Source organism: Zosterops lateralis, assembly GCF_965231275.1.
Source record: "Zosterops lateralis genome assembly, chromosome: 1".
In the NCBI taxonomy this organism is placed as follows: Eukaryota; Metazoa; Chordata; class Aves; order Passeriformes; family Zosteropidae; genus Zosterops; species Zosterops lateralis.
Genome location: NC_139762.1, coordinates 130,247,687 through 130,275,282, shown reverse-complemented (window position 1 = coordinate 130,275,282; position 27,596 = coordinate 130,247,687).

The window sequence follows — 27,596 nt, the reverse complement described above, 5'->3', positions numbered from 1 at the left end:
GAAAATCCGAGGATGATGTCCAATTGTCTGTGTCTAATTGCATTTAATCAATGCCTTGCAAAGCAAAGGTGGGTCTGCCAGACAGTGTTATTACTGTGTTATAACAGGGTGAGTTATTTTAATTGTTATTTAAAGCAGATAGTATTTAGGAAATTTTTTTAAAAAAGCTTCTGTTCCACAGTGTTTCTAGTTGGCTGGTGTAGATCAACATCTCATCTTTCACCTAAATAGGAATCCCTGAACTCCCTCAACTACTCTTATTATTTCTCAGTCAGTTTCTAGCTGAAACAGCATTCCAGAAAGAAGATAAGATTATCCTTGATCAAAACAATGTTCTTATTCTCTACTCTGGCTGGAGAAACTCAGTGGAGGAAGTGGCTGCTGAGACAGGGAGAGAAGTAAAGCCAGTGTTAGGCTATCTTGGGACTACTCCACCTTCTGGAACAGAGAGAACTGGAAGAGCTCTGTATCTTGCAGAAATGTGAACTCTGCTCCACTGGTGTCCACTGGCCCTGTCTCACCTCTCCCCTAACATGTTTTCAGCATACTGTTCTTACAGCCCTAAACCTATGCAACAAAGAGCTGTTTGGTTTACAGGCTTATGCACAAAGCCCAGACAGAAACGCCCTCTAACATTACAGTTTTCACCACGAAAGAGACCTTTGGCCCTATGGTCCAAGTACAGCAGCAGAGCAAACATTCAGTGGTTGCAGAAAGCTGCAGGTCAGGGTAATCACAATGTATTGAAAACTCACCAAATAGTCATCAATCAGAAGCATGGAGCCTTTGTTTGAAGACCAGATGAGCATCATCTGGTAGAAATACTTGAGGTGCCTCAGTATTTGTTATTTGATAGCGATTTGTAGATGTAACAGTAACACCTGCAACAGCTAAGAATGGAGTACCACTTGTATTATGACCTCCTGCATGGTTTCATCCAAAGCCTGTCAAATCTGTGAGGGAGTCTTTGGCTTCAACTGTCTTTCAGTCAGGCATTAATCTAATGTACCAGAACTATCTCAGACAAAATCCTTTTTATATCAAACTACCCTCTCAAACTACCTTTCCCCCCACCTTTTTTATTACTTCATCAAAATACATCCAGCTGTTCCTGTGCTTGTAGCAGTACAATTTGCCCCAGACATTCCAATGGAAAATTGTGTACATATATGTCAGTAACAGCTGAATCCATTTTCTTCAAACTCCCTTATTTTAAATCTAATGGAAACCTAGAGAATGTGATTTGCTTGCCCTAACTTAATTATCTCAGTAATTTTAAGATTATTAGCACTGGGTTTTTTTTAACTTCTGCTCAATATGTTCTGAATTCCATCTCTTTGCTCATAGAAAAATGTTGTTACACAATGGGTTATTTTAAACTGTAATTGTCCAGCAAACTTTAAACACATATTAGGCCAGTACAGTGCAAAGAGAAAGCGGCAGTAATCTCTTCACTACTCCCAGCTGTTATTGGCTGCATGACATGATAATAATAATAACTTGCATTTCTGTAGAATATTTCACTTCAGGAAAAAAAATTGAAGGATGTTGGACTGCTCTTGAATAATTTATGAATTCCATATGTTTATAAGTGTCTTTAAATGCCATGAGGGATTTACAGTATGGAAATATGTTTGCTCCTAGGAGGTGTTGACTGTCCATGGGCAAGGAAGAATATAATTGCATTTAGGATATGCTGCAAATGCCATCTGCTTTGATGTCCTACATCTGTGCAGCTGTGGGGTTTAGCAAACTCTGCCCACCTGGGAACAATGTGTCCCAAGCAGGATGTAGAGGAGGACCAAAACTCCACGATACTGAATTAAACTACTTCTGAAGGAGTAAGAAATGGGTTTTAAAGAAATGGACTTTCAGGGAAAGCAAATAAATGTCGTTGAAGTTCTCTGTTGAAAGGTGACAAACTCCTAAGTAACAAAAGTGTTTTAAACCAAACGCTTCCAAAATTTTTAATCTTTTGTTCTAAAGGACTAATCTGTGCAATGCTGTCAAGAAGGCTGCCCCATAAAATCTTCCAGAGAAGTGACTGTTCAGTCTAAAAGGAGCTTGTGAAACGATGTTGGCAATTGAGGCAATCTAGGAACTGGATTAGGCAATTTAGGCAATCCAGGAACTAAGGCCAGGAAAATTGGAGCCTTGGTCTCAAGGATGAATGAGGTGCCTTCTGAGGGACCATAACACCAGGCAGAAGGGCAATTCATCCTATAAATACCATCCAAGATTGAGACAAGAGTCAAGGGCTGAAAACTGCATCTATCATTTGTGTGAAGAGCCTTTCATGAAACTGGAAGCTCATGGCACATACAGATGTACGGTTTGAGACAAGAAAATGCTTCATTTTGATGTTTTCAGTTAGCATATTTTACTTTTCATGTTCCCTAGTGAAAACATCCTGCTCTGTTTAACTGCCCAGACCATCCCAGTTAATATCCATGTACATCTCCAGATGATTAGGAGAGCACTGTACCTTGGGTGTTGCAGGCCAGTGCTCACCACTGTGGCTACAGGTGCCTGACCAAGCTCCTTTGTGGTCCCTTGTGCTTGGCTCTGGGGTTTATTGGCTCCCATGGGTCACCACAAGGCCTGGATGGAGGGGGATTTGCAAGGCCTGGATGGAGGGGAATCACTGCAGGGAATGTAGTCTGAGAGGGGAGAGAGCATGGGCTATCTGAGTTAAAAACACTCATAATTGAAAGCGTTGCTGCTGAGAAACCAGAATAAATCTGAGATGACTTGGAAAAAAGTCCATTTTGTAACTTCAATAGACCAGAATGCATTGAAAATGCTGAAGCAGTATGACTACCTTTTTTTAACCTCAGCAATTGAGACCTGAAGTGTTTCACAATATAAAAATCCTGTGAAAGCTCATTTAGACAGAAACAAAATAACCAGAACTCCTTAAAAACAGGTTGCTTTAGATTACAGAGCAGAAAATATCATAGGCTCATATGTAATCCACCAGACCACAGCACATCCCATGAAAGTAATTGCATCTGAATACTGTTTCCATGGAGGCTGATAGCAAAACTCCTCCTGATTTTGCTAGCAAAAGTTTACCTCTTGGATGCAGTGTAATTTACTCCTGTAAGAATCGGCAAATACCTCTGTTCTAGCCATGAAAAACCAGGCCCACACCTGCACAAGCAAAGATTTTCTGTGAAACATCCATTGCTAAATGAAAAAATGGTAATGTAATTTAGTATGCTGATGACTATTCCTCAAAGTGCATTCCCTGGTTAATGTGCAAAAGTAAATGAAAGGAGCAGATTTGTCTTCTCTGAAGCATTCATTATAGTTTGGTGATTTTTTTACAATATTTCAGGCAAAATAATTTTTAATATTCTCCTGTATTTACCTTCTCAGACTCCTATGAAGCCTCAATAGAAGTTTTGTAGAAGATGGTATTCTGTGAAAGAGAGTGGAATAGCATTTTCCTTTTTCTGAGTAAACTGTCAGCCTAAACTTACCATTATACAACTTGATGGAAAAGGTAGGACTTAAAAGATAACCTAAATAATAGACTTCTCTGAAGTTGTCTGCATGCTTAAATGACATCATACATAAATGCATGAACTTATCTGAGTCTTCCCTTCCCAGATAATGAAATTACGTTGAAAATACTGATACTACTTAAGCCTTTTGAAATAATAATTACAATAATAAAAATATTAATAATGTTTATCAATTATTTTATGAGTATAAATAATTTAAAAGTAATAATAAATAAACAAACATAGATAAAATTACCAAATAAAAAACAATAGAAGCCATGAATTTTTTTACTGAAAATCAGATTTTTGTTTTCTAGTCACGTAATCTGAAAGAAATTTCAAGTAACATTTTAAGTCTATTTCGGAGCTGTAATAATCCTACCTCTTGGCATTTTAACTAAATTGCAGCACATCTCTGTCCCACTGAATTTTCTTATGTTTACTGTGTTCACAGAATACACTAAGCTTTCTATATGCTACCATTTTTCTGAAGAAAATGTAAACATTAATCCCCTGCTTTGGCATGAGAAGTTTGGATAATTCAAGTTTCATACAAAGCTTTTTCCAGACCCATTTACTAGTCCTCTGGAGGTGTGAAGGGTTGAGTAGAGCCAATTGAAGTTGAAATGGTGTACAAATCTCTTTCTGGTTCTTGCAGAAATCACACAGTGAATTCTATCCAAAATTAATTTCCCTAAACCACGGGTATTAGAATTGAAATCAGACACTTTGATTTCAAAATATTCTGAGTTGGAAGGGACCTACAAGGATTATCAAATCCAACTCTTAAGTCATATCTTTTGCAAGAAAACCTCATCTCTTTTCAAATTAAAACATACAAAAAAAGTGATATATTGTGATACACATTTTTCAGCCCACCATCTTCAACATGCAGTGCAACTTCTTGAGGAAGCATGTGCTGAAATTGCCTTCCTTAGCTGGGTGTATAAAACAGGAATAGCTTTCTGTAGTGATATTGCCAGTACAATTGTCCACTCAACAAGGTCAAGACTTTTTCTTTTTGTGGACAACGGTACAGAAAATCTCTGAAAAATGCAGTGATGAGTGACTTAGATAGCATTTGCCAACACTTCTAAAATTGATGGAGGATTAGACACTATGAACAGACTCAGGGGTTGTACACATAGTGCCCTGGAAAAGAACTATCCTTCCTTTCTTCTGCATGTACATGGTTAAAGAGTGGTTTGTTGTGGTTTGTAGTACTTCAGAAAATTATTAAGGAAAGGGTAATGAAGATCTAAGTGCAAGTAAGCATGTAAAGGGGTAAAAAGTCTTTCCTGTCAGAATGATGAGGGAACTTGTGAGACTTCAGAGTCAACGGTGAAGCAAGATTCTCTTTCTCTCCTACCTTCTGCCCTCCCACTGCTCTTGAGGTCGCAGGAGCCATTGATTAAATTCTCTCTTAACCTTTCTCTTAAACCTCACAGTTTATTGTGCTGTCACACTCTTGTCAGCAACTTCCATCCCAAATCTGCCTCTGCTCAGAAACACTCACAGTTTCAAACACCCCTATAACATACATGCTGAGATAGAGCAAACCTGAAACAAATATTTTACAACTTACACTGATTTTCAAGGTCTTTAATCAACATCCCTCCATCATGACTAAGCCCTACAAGATGTAGAATCACCATCATAGATGTTACTTTTCATAGATATAAAAATTACTCAAGTGGAAAAAATCAAGATCCATTTTCAAGACTGACATTCACATGTCTTGAGTACCAGCTTTCTGCAGGACAAAAAGAAGTCACACAACCTCTACAGACAGAGGGTGAGCTCCTTTCATGTCCATTCCAGGATATTTTGATTTGAGCATTGAACTTCATAGGCCACAACTTAAAATTGCACTTGTGATGTTTCATTCTGTTGATTATAGTTTCTGAGCTGCTATGTTCAAAGGTCTAGAGGATACTTAATTTTGTTTAAGCCCTTAATGAGAGTAAACACCCAGGAGTAACTGATTTGCCTTCAGTTTATCTACCACAGTTAGTGAGATCCCAACATATAGACCTTTACTTAATCTGACACATTATTTACACACACCTGGGTATGAAATACTGTACTGGAGGGCAATAAAATGCTAAGACACCATTGTGTTTTCTTCCTAATAAGACATTTTCTTGTGAAAGTTAGTATGGGAGTGACTATGTTATGGGAGGGGGAAAGAAAAACAGTTTAGGATCTGTGTAAGGACCAATAGAGCTTACTGATTTATCCTCTTGAAAAGCTGAAACAAAGATCATTGCTGTGTTTTATACAGAGCAGAAAACAGAGTATACATCGAATGGGGTATCAATGCTGTGATGTAATGTGAGCAGGAGATGCCTCATCTCATGCTGCACTATGGGGCTGCTGGAATAAAATACTGAAGGGGAAAAAACAGAGAAAGGGGAGAAGTCTGAAAAGCAATACAATTCTAGAAACTAAAGTATTCTGATATTGGTCTAAGATTCAAGTCAAATTATATATAGAGATACATTCTCTGCTATTCATTAGTTAAACTCAAAAAGCATCACTTGAAATTCTTTACAAAGGATTGTGTGGACATGTCTGGTTCAGGAGTGCAGAGGTTTGTCTGCCTTGATGCACACTGCTCCTGACCCTGCTTTGCCTTGTAGAATTCATCCTGCACTCTCCTTGAGGCAGTCACAGAGATTAAAACAGGATCTCTGAAGTGATACTCAAATACCACAGATATCAGCTTTTAGATAATGTGAGGACAGCTGATAGTTTTCATAGGTTTGAGATCTTAAGGTTATATGTTTAGTGTGTTCCCCTGTGCTCATGGTCCATGGATACTCTTCAGACATCTTTTAATTTTCTTTTCTTATCACCACTTTGCATGTATGTTCTGCATGTGAAATGTTTAAAAATAGCATGAGAAGATAAGAAAAAAAAAACAACCCCAGAGTCCTTCAGGTAAACTCAAGGTTGTGTTCTTGGATAATTAGGGATGCCTCCAGCTCAAATTTGTGTAGTTTTTTTCTGGAGCCTGGTACACCCTCTTCCCCTGGGTCGATATGTTCATAGTGCAGGGAGGACACTGAGGTACCAATGCAGATTTTTTTCTTAGAACTGATCTATTGCTTGCTAAGTCAATCCATCTCCAGAGGAACACAGCTACCAGTCAGTCTTTTAAAACTGCATGGATTAACAACAGATGTTTTCTCAGTCATACAATGGAAAACACTTTTTTCTTCTTGTGAAGGAAGAAACATATTTCTCTAAACTTGGTACAGTCTGCAATGGTTTGGGTATGGTCTTCATCCACAACAGCTTTGGTAACAACACATATAATATAAGACAACCATCTTGCCTTCAGTTATTTAAGAGAAATCTGACTCCACTCCTGAGACAAAAAACTCTGGCCAAAGGAAGTTCAGTTGGCTTCTTTTTTCTCTGAAAAACAGACCACACAATCGTGCTGGATGAAAGAGTAGCCAAAAAATTAAGAGATCATTTTCAGACAAATATTTTCCTGAAAACAGGATTTTTTCCCCAGTCCTTCCACCCTTGTGATATGAACTACTGCATATTCTTCATAAAATTACCATCTACTGCTCAGTTGTTTATTTTTGTAATCACTGGATTTCATTTCATTTGTTTGCCTTTTGACCCTGTTTTGATTGTGGAGAGTTTTAATAATCAGGGGATCTGTAGATTAAAGTCTATTTAATGCAATATGCTTTCCACATAAAATTGGAGAAATTTCACCAGCATTATTGACAGGTTGATTTACCCCCACAATCAAGAAAGCACTGAAGTTACTAGAAAGGGATTTTGATTTCTCTGCTTCCTTTCCTTTTGATACTGGTTTTAGTGTTTTGCCTTTTTTTTTTCTTTTTGTTATTATAGCCAGATAATTTTGTTAAATTCATTTAAACCTTGAAACCAAATCATGTGGTTCATTTTAGATTTTTAAAAATCTACCAACTTGGATTTTTCCAGTAACTTCATAGCTGAGTCAGGTCTGTTGGCCCTTGTAGCTGCTTTCTCTTAAACAATCTGCTGAATTGTACAATACTCATCTGAGCATAATGTTAGACTTGAAATGCCACCAAGTATATTTTGTTTCTGAAACACCCTGGTTTTCCAAATCACTCATTGATTTGAAAGTCAATGGAATGAAACTCAGAAGAAATGTGAGAACTAGATTTACTGTTAATTTGATATTTGGAATTGACATTTCACTCTGCATGCGAATGCTGAAAAAGCTGCCAAAACCAGATTTTGCTAAAATATCATAATTACTGATTCCTCTACTCCCAAATACAACATTGTTTGGTGAAAACGATATATTCTCCAGTCCCTTCGCTCCACTATCTATTGTTTTATACTAGTTATTTATAAAAAGAAATGTCTAACTTTTTAAAATGGAATAGTTGTGTCAGTATTCGATTAACTTCTTCTCCCTCTGCATTATCAGTCTTGATTTAAACAGCAGGTCATTGTGTTCCGATTATCTCACATTTTAACCAGTCAGCTTTGCCTTTTCTCTACCAAGATGAACCTTATTTTTTTCCCCTATAAGAATCTCTTTATATGTTATGCCACTGTGCTCTAAAATGGACCCTTGTCCCTTTTGGCATGCTGAGAGGAGCCACGGGCTAGTTGGTGCCTGAGGCATGTCTGGGTGCAGATGTCTATGGCCAGTCAGCGTCTTGGCTGGGAGTCCAGTGGGTCACTCCCCTCATGAAGAGCTTTGGTGCTCACTGATAGTGTTGTGTGATATGAGGTCCTGCCCAAGAGGAAAACTGGTTCCAACTGACTTCTGCAAGAGTCCAGTAAAGGTAGACAGACATTCTCTTTCTGCAGATACTATAAAAACCAACAATGAGCAAAATGTAGATATTGCAAAATGTCAGGCAGCCTACCAAGTGGCATGGTGTAGCAAATCCTTGGTGAATGTGCTGTTGGGTGGAGAGGACTGTGCTGTGTCACAGGACATGACTGTCTGAATTCAGTTTTACTGTTACACACACAAGACTTTCTCAGATGAGACTGCCCACCCTCCCCTGTACCTCAAATGCAGTTCTTCTTTCTCAGAACAGCCTACCTGCTCCTGAAGGGCAGCTATCCCAGGGTGTGATTGCTACGTGTGTTCAGTGCTATCTGCCAAGGGAGGAAGGTCACGTTGATACCTTCAGCAGGGCTCAGATGTGTCCTTCCAGCCCTGTGTACCAGAGCTGCCCTCTGCAGCAGCTCTGACTATCTCTGAAACCAGACAAGGCATGGACTCAACCAGCTGGATTATACAAAAGCTGTTTTAGATTGAAGATCTGCATAGTTTGGTGACATGCTCCAGAATATTTCTGTGCTCAACTACACAATACTGCTTGAAAACTGAAGGATCCCAATGTTTGGGATTGGGAAGGACTTGACAGGGTATGGTTTGTAACAGCAATACACTGTTCTTGCTTGACTCTAAATCTTAGTGCTGCACTTCCTCAAGCAACTATCTGACAGCCTGAAGCTTGGGAGGAAGGACAGTTGCAGTTTTCAGTGGCGGTCACTGCACAGAGCTGATCCTTGGTCACTTGCCAAGTACAGACCCACCTGTTATGAAGGCATTATGCTGGTAGTATGTCTAGAGCCATGAGTATGCTGAATGTTTGGTGTGGGGCTGACTCAGAACTGCACCCCTTTAAAACTATCTGTTTTCCTGGCTGCTTGACAGGGTTTTTCTGTCATATGTTTCTTCCCAGAATTCACTGTCACGAGAAACCTGTCTATCTTTTGCTAGTCAGGGCAAGCATGTTAGTGACAGCCTGTATATACTGAAAACTGCCTGTATGTTGGGTTGGGCTGTTGAAATTTTTCTTCCAAGTGTGTTACTTTCATTATATAGCATTTAGATTGCACTTATTGTTTATTTAACTTCTCTGTAGCAGATCTAGTTATTTCCAAGCTGTTTGGAGCCTTTTATCATGATATTTTATTTTTTTGCCCTCATCTGTTTAGGCTTAAGCACTCTGTATATGATAAAAAATTGTTTTATTTTCCTGTAAAACACCTTGGATACGGAATACAACCCATATGGCAGTTTAAGGAAACAGAATCTCCCAAAGAGGGTGTTGAATGTGCACAAATATGTCCTTGTTTTTTACTAGGGGCACCTGCCAAAACCCTGCTGACACATCAAGTGTAAAAAAATATTTGGCATCAGTCATCTCCTCCAAAATTTCCTTGTAGATATTGGAAAATATTCTCTTTTATGTATTTATTTAATTCTGCATGATATTTCCTGGTCCCCATGGTCACATCTGTATGGAAAAGTAAACATGGCATGGCATGTTCTCAAGTACTGAAGCCAACCAGTCCATCCTGGTGAATTTTCTGTCCCTCAAAATAGTGACATGTTAGTAGGGGTGGGCCTTGAAAATATTTCATCTATTTATTGAAATATAACTTAAAAGGACTAAATGAGAAGTCAGACTGGGGACTATCTAGCTGCCTTATAGCAAGAGGGAGATGGCAGGAACAAGAAGTGGGTAGGTGATGGCAAGAAGAGAAAGAGAAGAATCCAAAATATGTTCAGGTCAGTGTCATCCTCTCCTGTCTGTGGGTAGAGAAAATCTGGGGCAACCCTCCTCACCCTGAGCATGCTTCTGCTGCATGGTCATGGGAGGCTGCCCAGCTCTGCTGGGTGAACACTCATCTCTGCTCTTCACCATGTTGGTCTGCAGTTCCCCAGAGCAGAGCACAGAGACCTGTGGAGGCAATAGGCATCCTGAAGCAGAAGCTGGTGTGACAGAGAAAATGTTTTCCATGCAAAAAAAGGGTCACATCTGTCCTTTCTTGCTTGCTCAATGTGGCTGGGTCTGCACCATTGGCTGTTCAATAACACGGCACAGGCTGCTCTGGATCCTCACAGATTTATGGAGGAGGAGGAGGAAGGAAATACAACTCAACAGCTTTTGCAAGGACCTTGCACATTAACTGCCAAAAGAGGCAACATTTCCAGAGCACCTGCTGTCACCCAGACTCATTCCCAAGTGGATGGATGCTAGGCAGAGTTTAATTACATGGATGGGATTGGCAATGCTGGAGAAAGTGCAGGGTGAAGGTCAGGGGTGTGTTTCTGTGGGTACCTGCCGTGGCAGTGCCTGTGTGACCCATAGGGGTGCCATGTGGGGTGACCACCACTGACCTCAGCACTGCCTGGGACTTGGTGGTGTGTGGTGACCTCAGAGAGAGGTGGGTGCTCCTGGCTGTGCCCACTGCTCCTGGGGGGCTTCCCTGGTGAAACCCAGGGTGTCATCAAAGAATTGGGCAGAAGGTATCATCAGGACTACAGAGTGACAACACAGGGACAATACAGGGTATGAACAATCTGGGCAACGAGGCTATCCAGCTTCACATTCATCCTTTATGTATAGCTGTGGGAACTTTCTCAGGGTTTGTCTTATGATGCTTTTTCATCCTTATTTTATGACCTTATGTCCTAGAGGTTTTCCTTGATTTCCTAAGTATTTTGTCACCTGTTTTCTTGGTGACACTAAGAATTTGGCGTATTTTTATGCCAATTAATGTTTCAGCAAAGCATAGCACATTGCATTTAGATTTGATAAATTGTTTTAGTTGAAAAAATCAAGGTTTCTGTTAATCACTCTGAGTGCAACATTTGCTGTTTCATTTTGGTTTATTTTATTTCAAAACGTATTCAAAAAAAACATGCAATCAAAACAATTCATGTTAAAACTACACTTGTTTTCAAGCACGTTTAATCCAAAACAGTTTTAATAGTTTTTTAAAAGTAACCTTGAATACTTTATGCAAGACTGACTAGAATATGAATAAGCATTGCTTTAAACATTAACTTGTTTCATTTTGTTTCTCTTATGTACCTCTTCTTGTTTAAATGCTTCTATACAGATATTTGTATGTATTGTTGGCAATCACCAAATAATATAGAACTACACATGACTGAGTTATAGTTGTTATTTTAAACCAGCTGTTTTTAGCAGTAATAATTTAGGAGTCAATAACAGTTCTTACATCTATGTAATTATTCTATATAGTCCCAAATAGGATAATGTGCACTTAAATCCAAGTGACTGAAAAAATTGTAGTCCATGAGGGAGGATGCAACAAGCCTGTGGCATCCAAGCATGTGAAAAGAAAAAAAACTTGAAGTACCCTTTGCTGCCCAGCTTATGTTTGCTGAAGTTTGACAAGGTAGTGTCAGATATCAGCACTCTCTGAGTGGCGAGGAGCAGGAGGGTCTTCCTAAGAGTACCAGTCCCAGACTGGAGGTAGGAACTACCTTGTGCCAAACACAGGAGGATCCCTGGACCATGGCCCCACTCAAGGCTGCCCTGGTGCTTTGTGGAAGCTGAGTCATGTTCCAGGAGCAGGTTTCTGTGGGATGACACGGGGTTCCCCAGGACAGACCTCTCACTGCAGCAGTGTTTAAGGTGGCATACACTGTGTCAGCCCTGGCACTGGGAGCAGCACCTTCGAGCAGCCTGATGATAATAGGGCTAGGATGTATTGCCTTGTGTGTCACAGCCAAGGCTTCTACACCTGAGCCACACTCCAGCACAGGATAATGACATGTCATGTTCCTTGCTCCTTTCCTTATGCCACACTTCTGTTTCCTGAGCACACTTAAAGATTTTGCATTGAAATCCATATTGGGTTTTATCTAGTAAATCACAAATAGTAGGTCTAATACTGAGCAACTACTTTGGTTCCATGAGCTCTCCCTCACCTAGGGTAATGTGAGGCATGAATTCAATCTCTCCCTGCATATACGAGTTCCTCTTCAGTCCCGTTAACTCCTTTGCTGGGTTGGAACAGGCTGCTAAGCTGCAGCATCGTCTTCACGTCTTCATCTGGGTGCCTTGGGTAGCCAACAGCATTCACTGACACCCTCTCCATAACCCTCTGCAGCTCACTCAGCTTTTCTGCTTTCCTAGGCTTTCAGGACTTAGTGTCCTCTTTGATTCTGGCCTCAGGCTTGGAAAAGCGAATGCTGCCAACCTGCTTGGAGCCTGCAGGGTATTGTACAATTAATAGCATCCCTATTGTTTCCTCAAGGACCACTTGGTATTTTCAGCTTGAACATGTCTTTGCCATTGTTTCATTTCCTCTTTGTTTCCTCTAACAGCCTGTTTTGATTTAACTCTATGTCATCAGTCATGACATAGATTAAACTGAACAGTGTATAACATTTGAAAAGCACATGAATAGTTCTTTATGTGGTGCAGTTTGCACACGGATACTTGCTTTGCTTATTACTCTTGCTGAATTGCCATCAGGCCTGCACCTGCAGCCTGGTTCTAGCTAGAAACCTGTGTATTTGTACCTCAAAGTGCCTGGCAGCAATCAAAACACTGAGTTAGTCAGTTTTTGGGCTGGTGGCTTTCTTCTAGTGCTTTTTCTTGAAGGAAAATTGGCTTTGGTCTAAATATTTTCTGGGAGCGTCTCCTTTTTTGCAGAGACTTTTATTGAAGTTTATTTTTCCCTGTTTTCACCGCTATTACTGCTCACTTTCCAGCCAATATTAATCACCCCAATGAAAAATATCAACCTCAGCTCTTGAAAGCATACCCCTTAGGTGTCTTCTTTACAAGCTACAAAAGTCTGCATGAGGTTGCCCAAACATATGTTTGTGTATTTAACATTTCTCATAACCTGGCAGATGTTACCTGCTCTATCATGTTACAGTGCAGAGTTTTCAGGTGTAATTCCTATGTCTGGAAAACTTTTCCCTGCGCACAGTGTGGGCTTGCAGCAGGCTGATCTTGCTTGCAGAATCTAGTGCTAATCTCTTGGCCCATTTCCATGACCAAATTACTGAGCCCTTTTTAAAAGAGGTATTTATTCTGTTTTGCTTGTGAGTGATAATTAATAGATTTCCCACCAGCAATTTGAGAGAATGGATGGGACTGCAGGAAACAACAATGAGAAACACTGGAGTCAAAAGTTCTTGGAAAGAAAATTCCTCTTTTGCTTTGACATTGTTTTGGTTGCTTATCACTTCTTGATGTACAAAAATTGGCTTTCAAGCTATGATGCTAATAAAGGGCTACAATTTTTTGTGCCTCTACCTCCCCTGGATTTTCCTGAGCTTCCAACAGGGATTAATTTGGCCCAAGGCATCCACTTACAACTTCTATGGTTGCAGGGGTAGGCAGGCTTTCTGGCATGTGCTTTGCCGAGTCATTACAAATTTGGTCTCTGGGACACAGCTGTGCTGAGGCTGCTGCTCTCTCTCACAGACACTTCATGGAGCCCCAGGCTGCTGACACTGCTCACCTCCTTGTAAGGTTTCCACCTTGCCTACCCTCATTGGGCCAAACTACCACAGTAATTGTACTGCTTTCCCCCTGCCCCTCCTTGGCATCAGCAGCACAGACTGTTGGGTTTCTGTGCCTGGCCAGCTCTGTGCCCCATGTGCAGGTGGCTCCTGGTGGTCATGCATCCTGTTGGGTCAATTGCAGCTTGGATTTGGGGAGATACTGAAGGTTGCTCCTTATAAAGGAGAGGATGGATGTCAAAGTAGGTCTGAGTGCCTGATTAACACTTCTAGCATCTCAGGTCATCCATTAACAGTGCTAATATATGAGGGGGAACATCATTCTTGTTTCATGTGTCCAGTTTCTGAGGTGCTCCTTTTCTAATATAATTATTTCTCATCTGGTGATCCAGATAAAAGAAAGTTCTAATGTTGTGACTAGAAATAAGCCAGATTTAAAAAAATTTCACAAGTCCCCAATTTTATCTTCTTTTACTTTTGTAACTGTTCCATAACTAAGCCACATTTTTCATGGCAGAATAGAGATTAAAGTATTTTCCTGAGATTTTCTCAGGTGTATAATTCCTGGAAATTAGGTCTGAATGCCATGATAACACCGTTTTGAACTGTGGCTTGTGATCCAGCCCAAGAAGTGGATTGTAGTCATCTCTGTATATTCTCATGTGAATTAAAGAAAACATAATTTACTCTATTGCTTTTTGCAGGGATTGTAGAAGATAAGGAGGTGGCAGTCCCTGAAGGTCTCCACTCCTTTCTGGAGTGCAGCTCTAGAGAAAGATCAGAGGTTTCCTTCAGCCAAACCTTGAGTGTTATGATGTTACTCCCCAGTCTAAGGCTGAGTAGTGGTGGCCTTCAGGGAGGCCACCTAACTCCCTAAAATTTCTGTGGGGTAGGTAGACTTTGCTACAAAACATCTTCTCCTAGATCTGAGTCTGGGTTTAAAATTCCACATTGGCTGCCAGCATTGGTACTCTCTTTGTCTTTTTGCTTGGCAAGTCCTTACCCATAGATGTTCCCTCCTTGCAGCTCACAAGACTTAAACGCATCTAAAAGCCAAGCAGTCCCTACTTTGTCATGTCCTTTTCACAGTACATCTTGCTTTAAGGGTCCTGGAGGCCTCTCTGCAGTGTATTTGCCCTGTAGTAGACTATTTCACTTTCATTTTCTTTCATCTAAGGAAGCAGCCCTGGTATTGAAGCCCGTGGCATCACTCAGGGGTCCTGCCCATGCACGTGCTGGCACACAGCAGCAGGTCACAGAGCAGCACACAGCGTTGTTCTCATTTCTGCTGAACACTGGTTCTTTGAATGCTGCCTGTGCCTCCAGAGGAAAACAGAAGATATGTCAGGCTAAGTTAATTTGTGGGCTAGACAAGCTGAACAGTATCTCTGTAAGAATTTTGCACAGAATGTACCGGTGTCTCCAGACTTGGAAAGAGTTTTACTTTCTGAGTCAGGCAATGGGAGCCAAATTCAGATGTGAATCTGAGTTCTCCAGCTCTGGAGGGAGTCTGAGCTGGTGTATTTTACACCTTCTTCCGCCTCCTCTCATCCCAGGAGTGCATTATGCTGGCCTAGCTTCCCTCATATTTAGTTTTCATTTATGTGCACTGAGATGCACTCAGGCTCACATCCACCAGCCACAGTTTAAATCCCCAGCTTTTTGCTTGAATCCTGAACCTAGGCATCCAAGACTGTATTTAAGGAATTTAAGGAAGTCCTAAGTTAGTTAGTAACCCGTAACCTACCACCAAAGGATTGAGAGAGAGATGAGTGGTGCAAGAAGAGCAGCTAACAGAGGAGCATAAATTCAGATTAGGTTTCTCTTTTTTTTTTGCCTCTGCACTCATTTGCTCCTGACCACTGGTAAGTGATAACTAATATTTAATTGGCCTTTCTGATATATTTTTGGGACCGTGGTCCTGTGCTGACTCCAGGTGATCTTGATGTGAAAAGGACAGTTCAGAGTGTGATTTCCTTCCACCACTGGAGCCAAGATGGGCCTGGGTTACAGATGAACCCACAACTTAATCAAAGACTAAGCATTTGCATGTGTCATATTAATGTATGTATATCAACACGTATCTCATTATCAGCAATGTAATTAATGACACTTTTCTCATTACTGATGGTATTGATAAATTTATCGTAAATTTAATTATCAACATATATGCTTTGATATCCTGTAGACGGCCATTTACCACTTCAGAAGAAAAGAGAGGTCTATAGAAAAGCACATATACAGCTAAAACCTTAGCATATCTCATAAAAAAATATATTCCTGTTCATATTCAACAGTGACTAAATTTTGAAGTACCTTCTATATTTTAGTTTAAATCACCTAATGACTATGCTCATATACTCTGAGTCATACTTTCTTTGTCTTTGCCATTGATGAAGTCCTCAGGGAGACTAATAATCATATATATATTGTGGAGGGACAAAGTTATTTCTTGAAATAGCTTTCCCATCTGCATCAGTTTTGATTGGTTTTGGTGGTATTCTACACTGTGCTTACCTGTGGTTTTCTCACTCTCTGGATGAGTAACATGTTCAGTTTCCTAAGCTGCTAAGCTGATACTTTTCATCAGCACTAATTTCGTATTGAAAAGAAGAGAAAATTGAGGTATTATATTTTAGCTAAGGAAATGTGCCAAGAATGAAAACAGCGTATCTGTAATCCTTTTTCATGATAAAGGGACAATTTTCATGGGTTATGCATGATAGCATAATTATTTTTATTGACCAATACAGTCAGGGAGCCATAGAAAAGATTTTGTAAAGGTTTTGATTTATTTATATAATTGAAAAACTTCTCCTTCCAAGCATGAATTAAAGTCCAGATTGTATGTGTTTAAATTTGAATCCGTTTCTCTTTTATCATCTTCCACTGCTTGCCAAAGTGAAAGAGACAGAAGGCCCCATGAAGAAAACATCTCTCAGCATCAGCCAAATTAGGGATCACATGCTTTGAAATGAAGGAAAGGTGATCTCTCATTGTAGTTTATTCCATCAACCATTTCCAGCAGACTCAGGACATCTGTAAATAGTGTAATCTCAATTTCCTCTTCCTCAGCACTTTATAAAATCGAACTTATGTTAACAGGGAAGGAGTAAAGATAACTGATCATGTTTAGGTGTGATTACACTACTGCTCTGGCTTAATGATTGAGTTAGAACAGGGCTCTGGAAATGGCAAAGACTATGAATTCTCTCTTTTTTCTTGCTGTACTGTCTCCCACAAAGATCAAGGAAAAATACTTTCTCTTCTTAAAAAGCAGGCCCACTTTTCTGACTTGAATAAAAAATAATGGTGAAATTCATCATTCCGGTATTCCTTTTTAACTTCAGATTCTTTTATTCCTTTTCCCCATATTTTATCCCTTTTAGTTATATAAGGATTGAGCTGTTAATATTGTGTTCATGTAAGAGGTGCTGCCTAGTGGCATTTGTCCAAAGTAGGTTTCTTAAACTTGAGAGCTTTCCTTCTGGCTCACAGCCCTAAACTTTTCCTGGTCTAAGAAGATTTACCATTCCTGAGGGTGGATCTCACAAATGAAACTCAGCCTGGTGGGCAGAAGGGGCTGTCACCTCTTGCTCGTTTTCCTTCCAGCTCTCCCTGCTCATCACCCTCTTCTGACAGATACCACTGCTCCATTGGATTTGCTGGTGGAGCTGCTTCTGTGAGTTTTCTAACCTGTGCCTGTCCAAATCAGCCAGACAACCTAAAATACTTCAAGTAATAGTGTTTGCTAACTGGATGAATCAGATGAGACAGTGTTCTTGTGAGTAGGTTGTTCGGCAGACTTGAGAGGGGCAAGGGAGAGTAGATGGAAAACATTTTACACTCCGTAACAGATTCTGTGATAGGGGTTTTGGTTGGGTTTTTTTGGTTGGGTTTTTTTTTACAAGTGGGAACTCAGTAAAGAAAAGCACACTGAAACAAGTGGTGGCTGGGTGCCTTCTGTAGAAGCAGGCAGGAAAATGGACTGCTGTACTATATAGACAAGAGACCATTTACACCCAAAACTGCCAAAGGCAAGACCTAGGCAAGTTAATCTATTTCATGATGTGTTCTGACTCTATCTGGTTACCAATGTAGCAATCTTGGTCAATTCAAACCCTGTTCTCTGTTATCTTGGTAGCTAAAGGCCTTCACTATGTTAAATGGACTGTATTTTCCCACACACTAATATTGGAAAACAACTTCTGGTCCTGAGAAGACCCTCTAATCAGAAATCAACAGCAAAACAAGCACTGAGAAAAGTTCTCACTGACTGAGTCTACATATAGTTACTGCTAAGCTGGGCCAAATTCACATCAGTGGCCAGGTGCATCATAAGTGATTTTGCCATATGCATAGTCAAAGGTTTCTCCTGTCCCATTTTCTGCACAAAGCAAAAGTGAACAAACCTATGAAAATATAAAAACAAGGTTTGGGTGGGGTAAGAATGAGTGTTTTTTGTTCCTCCACATCACTTTTTCCCTTCACAAGAGTGTGGTGCCTCAGCTCCACACAACAAATTGTATGCAGATGACAGTAAATGGAGTTTAGTAGCTGCAGCTCTGGATGCCAGGTTCTTCCTTTGCAAGAGAGCCTAATGAGCTATTAGTGGGTGAGAGAAGCCAAAGAGCCCCAGTACAGCTGAGCCTGGGATTTCTGCCAGTAGTTAGTTGAAGGCTGCCCAATCTTTTCAGACTTCATGACAACAACAGGTTGGGGTGAGACTCCAGAGATTTTGAAACCTGAGGTGAACTGCTGGGTCCTGGTGGTTTGTGTTGTGGATGATTGTTCAACATGCCCCTGAGCACAGGCTCAAACATCCATCAAGAAATGGGTCAGAGCCTCTGGCAGATCCCTGAAATGTGCATCTTTGTAGGTCTTCTGATTTTTTTTTATCTCTACCAGCTTTCTACAATAGAAGGAATGATTAATGAGACATTTGAGCATCACTCATGCTTTTGAGTAAAGTCTCTGCCCCTGCTTATTATCAAGCAAGATGTTTTCCGGTGGCTCTTTGTAGAAATTCAAGTGAATACTGGTCCAATACGTGCCATAGTGCCCTCATTTTAAGTAATGTGTACTATATTCGAGGGGTATTTCAAGAAAGTTATTTCTCAATCTTTTGCCAAGTGGGAAATTCATTGTTTAAAGTAGGTTTCTCAGTCACTAGGTAGCATCTCTTCTGCTGTCACACAGTTCTCCTGTGAGCAGGTAAGACAGCTTTAACTTTGTCCTGTACTTCTCAGCTTCAGGCCACAGTAGTTTGCCAAAGAGAAGCATTTGTCTAAAACGAGTGGTAAATTCAGGAGTACAGATAGTTTTATCTGATCAATATTTTAAGCCACTAAAAGCAGAAGAAGACCTGTGCAAAAATAGTTCTGTCAAAAAGAATACATGAAAAGCCATCTAAATCGCTTTTCATCAAGCAGGTTATGTAAGATGAGCAAAGAGATCAAATTGGTAAACTTTACTAGTAGCATTTTTCAGCTTTCAATTGATGCATCTTTGCTCTAACTCACAGGAGAAATATGTGGAATGTGCACGTATCCTTATTCTCTGCGGTAAAGCTCATTCTAGTTTGGAGGCTTTCTTGCACAAACTGGGAATAGTCAGACTGAAAAACTTCCAAGTGTGACACACTCCAGGTTTTTCTTGTGGTGTGTCACTCTCTTTTCTTCTTTTTTTTGGTTGTATTGCCCACTTTTTCTAATGCTTTAACTAAAAAGAAGAAAATAAGGGAGGAATTCTGTAATTTTGATAAAGTTAGAACGGAATGTTTCACATTTTCAGAATTCCACTTTCCTCCCCCACATTGTTTAGTTGAAACAATTTGCTGAATTCAATCCAAACTTTCAAACAGCTTCAGTTGTCCTTCATTTTTGGTGAGTACGCTATTTGTCTAAAATTTTTTGTCCAGATCTAAAATTTATCTCAAATTTCTCATAAATGAGATTTAAAACATAACAGTTACCACTGCCATATTTTAGGGGAAAAACCACCCTACTATCCACCAGTGGTTTTAAGCATCATGGATGACGACCCAAAAAGCTGTGTTGTAAAAGATGATACCTCAGTCCTATAACTAAATAATTTAAGGCCCCCTACTTATGTGCTCTTGAATTTTCACTGACTTTTCACTTCCTCCTAAGTTACGGCATTTCATTTCTTCTGAATATGTGTTGTTTTCCATCTCCGAGGAGACTTACTGAGTTTTTGGTATACATCCTGTCTCTCAGTTGAGCAATATGTAATTAAATAATGCTTTTCAGGTGGTTTGGGGTCCATGGGTAAAAGAAACAGAGAAATTCAGATTTTTGTTTTCAGGAAGTTCATTACTTTGTGTTCATGATATACTAGCTCTGTAGACTTGACTTGCATAAGTAATTTCACTTTTTGTAACATCGCTAACTAATCACAGTTGCAGTATGACAGATCCAAATTGGACAGATGTTTCTTAAAAAATAAAATGTCCAAAGGCAATAGTGTTGAAGTTGCCAGTGAAAAAACAAAGACATCTGTACTTTTAAGCTGAATTTGAGGGGGTTTTATTCCTTTTTCTAAGTTCCTATAATTTTTAGGTCACGTTAGAATCAGTGTGTGTTAGTGATTTGTGAAGTCCATTGTCTAGTAATGTCAAAAACTAAAAATGAAATCTATTTAATTTAGTATCACTCTGTGAGCTTCACTGTGTTTTTTAAATATTTCTTAATTCCTTCTTGGGGTAACATTCTCTCATGGGCTGTTAGGCCAGTAAATGCGTATTTCATGCACTTTCATGTGTCTATCAACTGAAAGCTCAGTTCCTGCCAATCTCTTTTTCTCTTTTCTTTTCTTACACTGGTGTTCATAACAAAAAGATTGATTTGTGGTAGCCATAGTAACCCAGTCTCTGTGTCTTAGGCAAATTTTATAATTCAATATTTCTGCATCAAATCACTTGTTTATTAATTATGGGTAGTGATGGTATTTTTCTGAGTAACAGATCCAATGCAATCTTAACAGTGCTGTTGTGATCGTATTTAACATGGTAAAAAGGTGCAGGCAGGAGTCATGTTGCCTAATAGGATCAGATTGTTTTCTACTTCCCTTTGTCCCAGCCTGCAATCAGGTTGATGTACTGAAAAACTCAATTGCTAAGTGTGATATAAAAGCCTAAATAGAATGAGATGAAAGCATGAAGACAAAACCCAAAAAACATAGGGAGTGTTTGTCCCATTTTCTATATGTTTTATTTGAGGAGGTGTTTCACTGAAATCAGAATTGCAGGCTGTCACCTCTACAGAAAAGATAGTTATCTTGCAGGACAAGAAAAGCAGCCAAGGGGACAGTTCTACAGCAATATAAAATGTAAATTCCATATGATAGATGTGTATTTTTCTCTGTCTCAACTTTTCAGTCCAGAAAGCACATCTGTTTTTCTGTAACCATTCTAGAAATACTAAGACAAAGCCTATGTCCAGATTTCCCAATAAGCTGGAAAATGAATGGATCAGGTTTCACTGGAAGTTTTTGACAGCTTTTTGACTGTTATTTTTCAAAAGAACAGTTATTTTGTTTTCACATGAACATGATGCAATTTGCTTTTTAAAAATCTGCCTTCCAGTTGTACTAAGTGTGATTCTGGATACATGTGGAAGAAGGAGCAGGTGCCTTGTGTGTATTATCAAAGCATCCAAAGTGTTGGTTGTCTGAACTGCTGGAAATGAGCTACAGTCTACCTTAACAACTCTATTAAAAATTAATGTAATTAATATGTCTCACAGTATAAATAGACATGTCTATATACATAGGTATTAATACAGTTTGTTAAAAGCAGAACCGACTATGTTTTCCTTCTTAAAGCTTCAGATAAATTATCCATATTTTCAAATACACCACTGGCTTTCAAATTATAGAACTAAGATAATTAATGTTAGTTCTACACTAAGATTTCAGTTATAATAATTTTTTAAAATTATGACTTCATATTATCATCCCTATTAAAAAAAAAATTTTAGGGATTGTCAATCAAATTATTAGTTCTCTGAAGTCTTTGAGAAAGGGAAGCAATTCTAGGATGCTGCTTTCAAAAAACATTTATGAGGGTTGACAACTAAACCAGACTTATTAAATGAAGACTTGAATATTTTTTTTTAAATTTATTGTCACTGGAATGTAATCTGTATGATTTTGCATACCATATGGTCAAATTAATAAGTAAATGAAGGTTTATAAAGATCATACTAATTCATTCTACCTTTTGAATGATGGTCTAATCCTTCATGAACTCTTATTTGTAATTAATCTAGTATGAATATGGGAAGTACGAAAGTATCTTAGAGCAGTTACTGACCTGTTCATCAGCAACAAAAAAATCTTCAGGTAATTAAAGTTCATTTAATAAGGGCCATCCCACATTTAATAAGTGCCATACCTCATAGATAATGGGATAATCCATCATGGGATGGTGGAATATAGTTGGCCCTTGCAACAGTCACAATAAGAGGGCTCAAACTGAATTGGGTCCTGCTTCTGCCAAAAAGAAGGGGCAGGAATCTGAAATTTTGCTTCCCTGTCCCCAGGTACATTACTTAAATCAGTTTCACACCCTCAAATAAGAAAAGTGTCTCTTTAATCTGCATTGTCTCAAAAGTACATGAATTGCACTTTTCCTCAGTAGGATAACATCCTTAAATACACTGAACTTGAGTTATAAGTGAAAGGAGCCTTCAGTAGTTGAAAGTATAGTAAATGCTGCTCATTTCATAGTCCACTTTCCTAAATTGCATAATCTGAGACATATAAAGCATGTCATAAACAGAAGTGAAGACATTAAAAGAAAAAACAAACAACAAAGGAAAATGACTAATAAATGATCCATGTAACTGTATATCCAAACTATATACATCTATATGCACGAAAACATATGTTTTTTTTAATGTTTTTATACATTTTTTATACATTCCTGTGTATTCATACACACATATGTGTAACCTTTTTCTACTGAATTTAATAGCCAAGTGATTTAGCTTGAGTGCCCAGGTACTAGTGAAAGTCCTATCTGTAACTCAAGGTAAGACTACAGCTACTTACAACTCACTCCAAAGCTCAACAGGTGGGAGTCATTCAGCCTAAGGGTTTCAGTTTAGCTAATGGCATACTGTGCATACTGACCATTTGTTAGATTTGAAATTAGCATTCAACTCCCCAAGCAGTCAGGATCCTGCTCTGAAATTGTGACTCAGGCTCCATTTGAACTGCCTCATCACAAAAAAAAAAAAAAAAAAAAAAAAAGATGAGTGTCCAGCAAAGAACTATTTTCAGGTAATATCAAAAAAATATACCAAACGTATTCTTTTTTTAGCTGCACTACAATTCTTTATTTTGTTTCCTGTGACACGTTGTGTTTTTATTGTTCAAGGCTTTCCAAAGAGTTAAATAGTAGTATGTTTACTTGAGACTAATAGAATAGCTCTTTCAGGGCTCAAAAAGCACTTTTGTATTTCCAAAGAAGCTTTCAAAATATGGTGGCCAAAATATTTGAAATATGTGTCCCTGTGGTGATGTCATCCTCAAGGGAAACATACTTTTGATATGAAGTATCCCCATTAGGAATCTTGGGGATCTTACATCTGTATTCTTAACCTCAAGAGGTTATCAAATGATAATAGTTAATTGTAAAATGGGATGTCATGTAGGGGACTGCTGGCAGGTACATTGGCCGGTAGTTACAGGTCATTGCACAAATATTTGTAGAGGAAGTGAAGGCTTCATTTGGCCTTAACAACCAGACATCTTAGACAAATATTCATGTGAATAATGTTCAGAATCAGGCAGAACCAGAGCCTTTCTGGTCACTTTGGAAAGCACAGAAATGCATGCATACCAGAGGCAGAAAAGCCCAGTGGCTGTGGAAGATCTGTGAGACTGAAGTCTAACATGTTGTTTCTAATCTAGGAGTGGGCACTCGGCTGCTAAGCCCTGGATACACTTGGATACACAAGGTTATCACCTTGACCATTAGACTCAACATCTTTAGGAAATATCAACTCTCCTGTGCAAAGACTTGGCAAGTAGCAGTCTGCAGAAGGATCCCTGCAAGTGGGAAAGCCTAACCAAGAGAGCATCTCAATGCTATTCACTTTGAAAAGGCTAAAGAGGAGGACACACGAGTGCACCTCCTTCCCTTCCTCTCTCCCCTGAGAAAACCAGGTGCTTCCAGGGCATCCATCCCCTTGTTGATTCTCACAGCAGTGGCAGTGACAGGCTCTCCTGTACCAGGGAGGCATTCTCCCCTCCTGTGTTGCTGCCCTGGCATCGAGACCATGCGGTACCTGCCTAAGGAGGTAGCTGGCCATTAAGCTCTGGAAAGAAGTGTTTTAAGTGTTGATTTGCATGGGGAGCAGTCTCTGGTGGCTGACTCTCTCCTGCTCCTTCAGCCTGCAGTGAGGAGCACTCCGTCTCGGCACATGTTTTTCTCCTGGCACTCTTAGCAGAGAGGAGTGACAGATGCTATAACTGAGTCGACCACCTGCAGGGTTCAGGCATGGAAGGTCCCTTCAGAAAGTTAATCCAAATTAACCAGAGATGTAGAGAGGATTTACCAGCTGTAATAAGCCTTCATTTTCAGATTTAGCTTAACTGCTTTATGAGTGGAATTAAGCTATGCTGAAATCAGGTCACTTTAATTCTGAATAATAAAATGCCCACAAGAGTTTGATGGGGTGTAACTAATCCATTTAAAGCTCATTCAGAGATTCCAGGTTTGTCCCCCTGCAGACCAGGCAATGTTGTATTTTAGAGTGTTCCTTCAGCTCCAAAGCTGGCTGCAGGGACTGGGTTCCAGCCCCAATACACCTCCTGCTACCCCCTTGCAAATTAGTGCAGATGGAGGGACTGTGAGTTTGGAGCTGAAACCGGCCCTAAATGCTGTTTTGTGATGAAGCAGACAGGAGCTCTCGGGCCTGCCAGTGGCACTGTCCTCACACCATGCAAAGCACTATGCAAGCAACACGATACAGCTGTGCAGGAGGAATGTGAGCTCACCCTGTGCCGTGTGCAGGCTGCAGGCTTGGCTGCAGAGCCTGCTTCTTTCCCCTCACAGGGGGGTGATAATGGCCCCAGGGCCCACAGGATTCCTGGGATGACACCAGAAGCCAGATTCCTGCAATGAGGTGCTTAGAAGACATATCAAACTGCCTCCAGTTTCCATATGGTGCCAGCAGTTGACTGAGGCACCAGGCAGAGGACCTTGTTCAGAAGAATTCAGTGCCACCAAAGCTGTCTACACGTGGAAAACCATGACCACTCCAGGTTCTGACATGTGTACAATGTAGAGCTGTGATTACAAAGTAGCAATAAAGTTAATCTGGTCCCTGGTCAGGAGTTCACAGTGAGCCATCATCCCTTCTCACCTTGTGCCCTGTCTGCCCCACACCTGTATGGCGTTAAGTGTAGGAAAGGAGAAGTCCCAGCTTTGTGTCAAACCTCTCCATCAAACCGGACTTTTCCAAGCAGTGGAATTTGGAGACCAAACTAACCCAGCTTGTGCCTTTCTGAGCTGAAATCTGCCTGTCATACAGACAGCAATACCTTCTCTGCAACATAGCATCTGAAACATCTTTGTGTCTTTGCTGTGTAGGCTGTGTCAGAAGATGTCCTGGTCTCCTCAGCAATCTCTTTCTTCTGCCCTTCTGCAAAAGGGAGAGAGGGAGCCAAGAATCAAGAGAAGAAGAAAACAGGAGTATTTCTTTTCTCACCTACATCAGTGTATTGCACGTAAGAAATAAAAAGTCAGAAAATACACTGGTTGCAGGATTTTTGGAAAACTTCTTCGCATGGGCCTAAAAGAATATAATTTTGAAGCCCTAACTATAAGAAAATTTCTCCATTTTTCCTTCATTTCTGAGAAGCACACATTTTTTCGCCCTATTGAACAGACACTGTGATAGACATCAACAATATGCAGAGACTTGCCCATGTGAATCCAGGCAAGAGCCTTAAATAAATCACTGTAAATTTGGTTTTTACATTGTAGACTTTAAAAAGCAGTGGAACTTCAAATTTTCAAGACAGCTAAGATGTATCTGAGGCTGATGCATCCAAAAGAACATATAATGACTCAAGCTTGGGCTATTTATATCCATTAGGAATAGCTAAAATACGCCTCACCATCAGATGCTGTAAATCTCTGCTGGAAGAAGGCCATAGAAATCACAGGTGAGCAATTTTTCTAGTTCTGCACCATCATGGATGCTGAAACATCCATGTGAGTAGCCAAACTGTCATGTGTGATGAGAAATTGACTTTCACTTTCTCCCAGGCATGATCATTCACAAGCTCAGAGCTCAGTTTGTATTACAGAACCAGACTGGAGATGAGCCTTCCTTTCTCCCACATGAGCTATAAAAGATACAAAGAGCCTCCTTTTATTAGGCACTTCATCTATCTACACAATATGCAGAGCTAAAAATAACCTGTAAGTAATACTGTTAATTGTTGTTAGCCCATATTCGATCTGTTGGTTCTAGTGATACTCTCACATCAATAACACCATTGGGAAATCTGTGTTTGTTGTCCTCTCAAGACTGGGAAGAAGGATAGAATAATGCCAGAGGCTCAAGAAAATGTGAGATTTTGGTTCATTGAATTATGTCACTGAAGATCCCTTGTGTGCTAAATACACCCCTAGGGGAAACCTTCAGAATCTAATGGGTTTATCACAAGCCCGTCCAGCTTTTCAGAGGCTGGGAGATTAGGTGCCAGATTTCTCTCCTGCCAGTCCATGTTTTAAACATCAGGTGGAAGAGAACAGGGGAGGAGCGGTTGCATCTGGACCTGTTGACTCTCAGATCTGTATGTTGGACTGATTTTGAGCTCTACTACTTTCAGCTCCAGTCAGGGTCAGAAAAAAGACAGTGGGCTGAGCAGAGGTGCCTGGTATTGCCAGACTGTCTGATGGGCCACCAACAGGATCTTTCTGACCTAGCTAGTAGGACCAGGAATCCTTGAAGAACAGAATGCTATAGAACTTTATGGAATAATATAGAAAAGCAATTTACACAAACCCAAACCACCTTTGAAAAGCATAAAATGGGCAGGTCAAAAATCTATATCTGGTAACTGTATCTGTATCTTTGAGAAAATGGAAAACAAAATGCATTTTGTAGTCATAGTCAATAAACCATGGAATTGTCTGGACTGTTATTCTGTCCAGATTTATTTGTACCTTACTAGTTGCAGTTTTTGTCATAGGTAAGAAGACTTAGAATTTGATTCACCTCCCTCTTCAGTTCAAATGTTGCTGCCTCCATGTCGCTCTCACCTATTCAGAGAAGGAATGTCACGTACAGCATACTATTTTTTTTTGCTCAAGTGAAAGAGCATGTTATTTATAAAACATACTCATTTTTCTTCACCTAAAGGGCAAAACTGAGCCTTTTGACTTTCCACCTTTCCAGATGTGAAATTCCAGATCAGATACAATCTAGAACAACCTTTTTTAAATGGGCCATCTCTTTACCTCTCTTCCATTCCTTTTCGCAGCCAATAAATTGCATGAAGAGCAGTTCTGTCTGTTGGAGGACTTTGTCTGAAAAGAGTGCAGCAAGTCTTGAATGACCTTTGACTTCTTGGTGTCTCTTGGTCAGAAAGATTCAGCATCAATAAGGAAAAATATTTTAAAAAAAGTTAACAGGTAATATTCTTTTCTAATGTATAGGTCAGGATGATAGAGAAAAAAGTCACGCTGAACAACTCCCACATTGGAACAAATCGGGTTCAATTGACCCAAAATTTCTAATTTGCAGTTAAGAAAA